Raw genomic sequence first — 7,759 nt, forward strand, 5'->3', positions numbered from 1 at the left:
CCTGTCTACTGGCTCTTGGTGGTGCTGATGTATGGGGAAACGCTATAGCCTGCATTTCACAGACAAAGTTGATAGCGCGGAGCACAGTCTAATACAAATATGGCCATTCATGTATATAATAAATTAAGCAATCCTGACATGGATGTGATAAGATACAAATAGGTAACAGCAAGTGGTTATGTTTACTAGGACAGTTTTTCTCCAAAAGCATAATCAAGTAGCTGATTCTCATTCTGTGTCAGTCTCCCCTTTCCTCCCCATTTTATCGCTTTTTAGTCTTAAAATGTCTGCTTCTTATTGTTTCTTTACACGCTTAAAAAAACACTCACAAAGTTTTTACAGACATATATTCATGTAGCATTGTCTATGCAAAGAACTCTCAGAGGTGGTTGGGGAGATAGCTTAGAAGGCTGGAATGTCTCCCTCCCTCCCTCCCTCCCTTTCTTTAAATATATATATATAAATTATGGAAAGCAACATAAGACCAAGACCCAGTGAGCTGTGGCAGTATAATCCAGCAGTGGATCAGGTGCCTACAGTAAAACAGCCTGCCTTGAAATTCTCTTTTTAAATGTAGACTTTCCCATATGCCTGTGGCTAGCACATGGATTTCAGCTATGATCTGCTCTAGGGTAATAGCATGGAAGGCTTAGTGTGAGGATGCACGCAGTCTCCAAACCATTTTTATGTTATGTTATTTTCCATTTTACTGATATGATACCATTCATGAATTCACAAGGTAGTTCACCCAACACAATAACTACCACTAATACTGAATGCTACTTGCACTACTTATTTATTTTCAGGATATCTGCTCTACCATTTGACCTTTAGTAATAATGCTAAGAATTAAGGGACATTCCCCTAGAATGAGCAGACAATTTTTCTCCCCATTACTGACTAACGACTAACAGCAACCAGCACTATGATCAAATGGGGTATTATGATTAGGATGGCATAATTGACCTAATCTCCCCTGTTGGGCCACAGGTTTCCTTTCCTCCACAGCAGGGCTGCTGCCATCATTACCCTGTGGGGTTGATAGTGTCCTGGAATCAGTGCTGCTGTAGAGAAATTACACTTTACTTTTATTCACACCACTATCAGGTGTTTGCTGGTAAACTCACAAGGAGCCCAACTAGATCAGTATTCTGTCTCCAAGCAGCCGACCAGGCCTATGCCTATGGAAGACCCAAGCAGTGTGTAATCACCATAGTCTTCCCCCCCCCACAAGACACTCACTGACACCAATATTGGAGGCACCATATAGATATTCATAGTAGCATGCCTTGTAGCCATTGATAATCTTACCCTTTAAGCCCCTCTAAGTGGTTGGCCCTTGCCAACAAAGGTCCGTATAGTTTTCCCAGTAGTGATGTATGGAAGTGAGAGCTGGACCATAAAGAAGGCTGATCGCCGAAGAATTGATGCTTTTGAATTATGGTGCTGGAGGGGAGACTTGAGAGTTCCATGGACTGCAAGAAGATCAAACCTATCAATTCTTAAGGAAATCAGCCCTGAGTGCTCACTGGAAGGACAGATCCTGAAGCTGAGACTCCAATACTTTGGCCACCTCATGATAAGAGACGAGTCCTTGGAAAAGACCCTGATGTTGGGAAAGATGGAGGGCACAAGAAGAAGGGGATGACAGAGGACGAGATGGTTGGACAGTGTTCTCGAAGCTACCAGCATGAGTTTGACCAAACTGTGGGAGGCAGTGGAAGACAGGAGTGCCTGGCGTGCTCTGGTCCATGGGGTCACGAAGAGTCGGACACAACTAAACGACAACAAGAAGTGGTTGGCCATCACGTAATACCAAATTCCACAGTTTAATTCTACACTCCATGAAGGAAAACATTCTTCCTTTTATCTTCTACCCTCCCACCATTCAACTTCTTTGGGCTCCCTACATTCTGTCCCCTGTGTTGAAAAGATTAGGACCTGTCTGCTTGGACTGTTAAAGCACAACACAGAATGATGACACTTTTATTAAATAAACAAGGTCGTGGGAACCTATTGGCTAGTGCCTCTGACATCACCATGACTGGAATCAAGTCTTGCCACATAACACTTTGCAGGATCCACCTCTTAAATAATATTTCAACTGCCCCCCCCAGTTTTTAGTAGTACTTTAATTTTTTCAGGAGAGGGTTAAATGTGTGCCTACTCCCTTTTCTGTTTGAGTGCCTAGATTTAATAATAGAAGAGAACTAATAATAATAATAATAATAATAATAATAATAATAATAATAATAGGTAAAAAGGTAAAGGACCCCTGGACAGTTAAGTACAGTCAAAGGCGACTATGGGGTTGTGGCACTCATCTCGCTTTCAGGCCGAGGGAGCTAGTATTTGTCCACAGACAGTTTTCCAGGTCATGTGGCCAGCATGACTAAACCACTTCTGGCGCAACGGAACATCGTGACAGAAACCAGAGTGTACGGAAATGCCATTTACCTTCCCGCCATAGCAGTATCTATTTATCTACTTACACTGGTGTGCTTTTGAACTGCTGGGTTGGCAGAAGCTGGGACAGAGCAACGGGAGCTCACCCCGTCGCGGGGATTCGAACCGCTGACCTTCTGATCGGTAAGCCCAAGAGGCTCAGTGGTTTAGACCACAGCACCACCCGCGTCCCCAATAATAATAAAAACCACCTATCTGCTTGGGTAGCCCCAGCCAGATCTTACACAGGCTAGCCTTACTATAGCCCATAATTTGGATATATGAATATTTCAATCACTAGCCAGCAACATAAAGGCTGCATTGCACCCTTTGTGCAGAAGCAGCCAAAAAGGAGATAAGCACTTTTGTATTGATCTGTTCCTTTTCCCTGTGTTTCTTCAAGATCTGTTGCATACTGACTGATGGCCCTGGGAAGCATCGTGAATGGCTGAATGATTCAATTTCTACTGTGAATTGTAGGCTATGGGGGTAAATTTAGCCCTGGTGGTGATCCTACCTGACTTCATTTGATTTCCATCCATTTACATCACAGAACAATGCAGACCTCTCCATTCTGTTGCACAGTGTAAGGTTTATTTAGAAAAGTAGACATTTGACATACAAGATGTCTGTCCAAATAAAATCTATTTGCACAGCCACTGGCTCAGAGGCGAGTCCTTTATGCAGGATGGTTCTGGACTGGCAACTAATTTAAAAGCCAGGTATTTCCAGTTGCAACATTTATCAGGAAGCTCAGTAGCCTGTCTCTTTGATGATCGGCTGTACTTATACAGCACAGCGAGCAAGAAATGAATGAAACTCAAGCAAATTCTGCAGCCTTAGAGAGGTATATAGAAATAGCACACCTTACATTATTATCACCAACTAATTATGTTCAGCATGAACGTAAATAGCATGATGTTATTGATTGCCAATATCTTAATATCAAAACCATTTTTTTCAGTTAAAAGAAGTAAACAGCTCAAGTGATGTCTACTAAGCTTCGTGATGACCTTGTATTCTTGGTTTTCATTGGTTTCATTGGTATTCTTGGTTTTCATATACAAAAATATAACCTTCCTGCTGAGGAGGTGTTTTGTTGTTGTTGTTAAATTGAATGAACTTAAAAAAACCCCACCTGTGGCAAAATAAATAATGTACAGGCTGCAAAAAAAATCATTTCGTGTAGCTCCATTTTTGGAGATTAAAAAGATTTTACAATAGCGATTGAGGCTTGTCAAAATTATCTTTTTGTGGACATATGTTCTTTTTGTTGTTGTTTACTATGTTGCATAAGTTTTGAAACAAAAAAGAGAGGAAAACAGAGTGATTGCATTTGGATCTTGACCATCTGAGATGAGAAAGCGAAAGTGGCCACTCTATGGCTTATGCACATTCACTGGGTAGTCTTCTGTAGCAAGAGTGTGAAAAGGCCCCAAACAGGGTGCCGGGACTGTGTCTTGTGCAAGTTCTCCTAGAACACGTGTGTGGCGCAAGTGTATACGTGCAGAGAATCATAGTATTATACAGTTGGAAGGGGCCACGAGAGTCATCTAGTCCAACCCCTGGCAGTCTTACCCAATGCAAGGCTCGGACCCATAACCCTGAGATTAAAAGTCTAATGCTCTACCGACTGAGCTATCCTCCCAGGAAATGTCTTTCAATTTAACATAGATCAAACAAAACCCTTTCTATTCCAAGTTAGCTCGACCTCTGCTTATTTCATCGCAATGAAAACAAAGAATAAAAGGAGTGATATGCAATTGTACCTGTCTGTTAGAGGAATCAACTTACCCTTCCTTACTTCACAATCTCCTGCACACTCACTAAATCTGCTTCTCAAGGTTGGAGGAGCCTCTAGAGCTGATTGGAGTAGCACATGACCGGTGTGTGTGTTTGCAGGGAGGAGGAAAGGAAGGGAAAATCTGTTCCTGCAACACTGGAAATCACCCATTGCCATTAGGGAATCCTTAAAGGCATAATTTTGGCTGTTTGCTTTTCTGACACTAATTTGGACTATTCTTTCCTATCTGCATTCTCTTTTTAGAAAAGATGGTGCTGACTTAGGTGTTAAAGATATAAGTTTAATATGCATAAAATGTAAAGTCTGAATGCATTGTATTTGAGATGTTATAAAGAGAAGTGTACACTAGCGGGAAGTTTAACTATAGCAAATACAATACAGAAAGGTTGGATGTTTCTGGGGGAGGGCTTAGGCTAATTAATGACCTATTGCTGGAAACCCAAATGGTCTCTTTGTCAGCAGGAAGATGAAACCTGATAACACATCATCTCTGTGTCCTCAAGAGTGAGCAGGCAGGGAGACTTCCGGGGGCGGCGCGAAACTGTAATGGCGGTCCTCTTCGAGCTCTGAAGAGGGGCTCCGCGGAAAAGGGTCGTTCGCTGCGGCATAGCGACGACCCATCAAGATAAACCACGGGTAGAGTGAGCCCGTGGCCGTGGGACTCGGCGGGCACCAGAAGCTGCTCCGAAAACACAGAAGGGACCCCGTAAGGAGACCCGGAGTGAAGGAGGGGTGGCGGTGCTGTGAGTTCATCGCTCTTTCCGCGGAAGTGAAGCCGCGCGGCTGTTACAGATGAGCGCTGATCCTTCTTCCTAAAATCATCACCAAACTGCAAGTAACATACCCGTGAGTAAAGGGGACTAAAATTTGGCAAAGAATTTTGTAAATTTGGCTGAAAGCGGGAGACGAAAAAAGGGAAGCCCGTCTTCCGACATTGCTGACAAGATCAAAGCAAAGCTTTAAAAAGCGGAAGCGTTTGAAACGGGACTTTGGGAAGCTTTAACTTTTTCGTGCTATTAAATCTGCTCTTTTTACTGCTGAACTGAAGGTGGAAAGGGACTTTGATTATAAGAACGAGTAACGGGGGGTCTCCTCCTACCTCCCCCCCCCTTGGGGTGATCTTTAAAGAGCCAGATCGTCGGGCTGCCGGAGAGAGAGACTGTGCTAAACTGCGGAAACAGTTGCAAACTTTGTGAAAACTTTGCTGGAGTATAATTGATACATTTGAGCAGGAAAGTTTGGATGGGATATTGTTGCATGCACCCCCTGTGAAACTTTGTTGAACTTTAAAAGGTGCTCTGGGGAATTTTGAATCTTTGAAGGGACTGTTGGATATTGAACTTACTGAGTCAAAAAATTTTTGGAACTTTAATGGCGGACTACTTCCTTCTTTGTCTTTGAAACTTGGTGGCACTCCCCCTACAGGGCTTTCGGATTATAAAATCCTGGGAACTGACTTTTGTTTTGAATTCCACTTTACCGGTTGTTTATAATTGAATTTGTCTTTCCCATGGAACAATAGACAACTTGACCTTGAACACTGACAGATGTGTAATGAGTGGTGCAGGGAGAACAAGAGCATCTAAAGCTAAGGAATCTAAAGAGGCCAAGGAGAAAGAAAAGGAAAGAAAACCAGCACAATTTCTACAAACAACATTGACCCAAGGACGCCGATCGTCGGTTCCAGCTGTACTGGTGACCCAAAGAGAACAAAGGGAAACAACTGAGAAGTCCACTGAGGAAGATATGGCAGCAGGTGGGTCGGATACACTACTTAAACAAATATTGGAGCAACTATCAAGTTTAAACCAGAAGGTGGACGACCAGTCTTTGAAGATAGATAAAGCAACTTCCTCGATTCAAAAATTGACTGATCAAGTTTCCCAGCATACACAAGCTATAGAGAATTTGCAAGGAGCTACAGCGGAAAATCGGGAATTGGCTGGAGAAGCAATCCAGAAAGTGGGAGCTCTACAAAAAGGAGTGGAAGGAATAAAAGGAGAAGTTAAGCCCCTGCACAAACAGGTGAGTGAACAACAAGTTTATCTGTCAATGGTGGAACTGAAAAATCGCGAGAGTAACATTAAATTGAGAGGCATCCCGGAACTTGAGCAAGGAGATTTGATTGGATACTTAACACAAGAATTTTCGAAGTTCTGGGGTTTAAAGGAAGACACAGATTTCAAGATTGTTTCGGCATATAGACTGGGAAGAGTGGTAAAGAAAGATAGATCCAGAGACTGTTTGATAATTTTAAGATCAAAGGAAGAGAGGGATAAGATCCTAGGTCTTCATTTCAAAAAAGCAATTGAAATACAAGACAAAAGGGTGGAAATCTATAGAGATATCCCGAGACAGCTGTTGGATCTTAGAGCCACCTATTCAGAACTAGCAAAATTGCTGAGATACAACGCAATTCCCTATAGGTGGGAGTTTCCACAAGGACTATCTTTCACCTACAAAGAAAGGAAGGTTAAAATTAGAACACCTGAAGATAACCAAAAGTTCCTTCACGACCACGGAGAAGATCTCCAAAAAGGAGTGGATTGGCTTCCAGCTGTACCAGCACCAATATTGCCTGAAAGCGGGCCAGTGGAAGCCAAGATTTCTAAAAAAAGGCCCAATATGGAGGCCTACTGGCCAAAATATTGGGAATTGATTGAAAGAGTTGGAGATAGTTGGAAGCTCCAAAGCCAGGTCAAACTAAAAAATAAGGTGCGAGATTGGTTACATTATGCTCAAATTCAAGAGGTATTTAAAATGGATAAAAAAGTGGGTTTCCAGTTGGAGAAATCGAAACTGGAGACGGAGTTACTAGAACCAAAGACTAAGGTACTTTCGAGGATGTATGACTTGCTGCTTAAATGGAACACACAGGATGAGACAGTTAAATCTGCTATGATAAAATGGGCACAGGATGTAGGACACAACATTATGTCTGAGGACTGGGAAAGGTTATGGAACACCGGTATGAAATTCACGGCATGTAGTGCCTTGAAAGAGAACATTATGAAAATGGTATACCGGTGGTACATGACCCCAGTCAAGTTGGCTAAAATATATCATCTTTCTGATAACAAGTGTTGGAAATGTAAGGAGGCAGAAGGGACATTCTTTCACCTCTGGTGGACCTGTCCGAAAGTAAAGGCCTTTTGGGAAATGATACATAATGAGCTGAAAAAGGTATTCAGATATACCTTTTCTAAGAAACCAGAGGCCTTTCTTCTGGGCATGGTGGACCGGAAGGTGCCAAAGAAGGACAGAACCTTGTTTATGTATGCAACCACAGCAGCTAGGATTCTTATTGCAAAGTTCTGGAAGACACCAGATTTACCCACACTGGAGGACTGGCAGACGCAGCTGATGGACTACATGGAGTTGGCAGAAATGACCGGCAGAATTCGAGATCTGAGCGAAGAAACAATGGAGGAGGACTGGAAAAAATTTAAGGACTATTTGCAAAAACATTATAAGTTGTTTGAGTGTTAAGATTGTGCACGATTAAGAAAC

Source organism: Podarcis bocagei (genome assembly GCF_964188305.1).
Source record: "Podarcis bocagei genome assembly, chromosome: 3".
In the NCBI taxonomy this organism is placed as follows: Eukaryota; Metazoa; Chordata; class Lepidosauria; order Squamata; family Lacertidae; genus Podarcis; species Podarcis bocagei.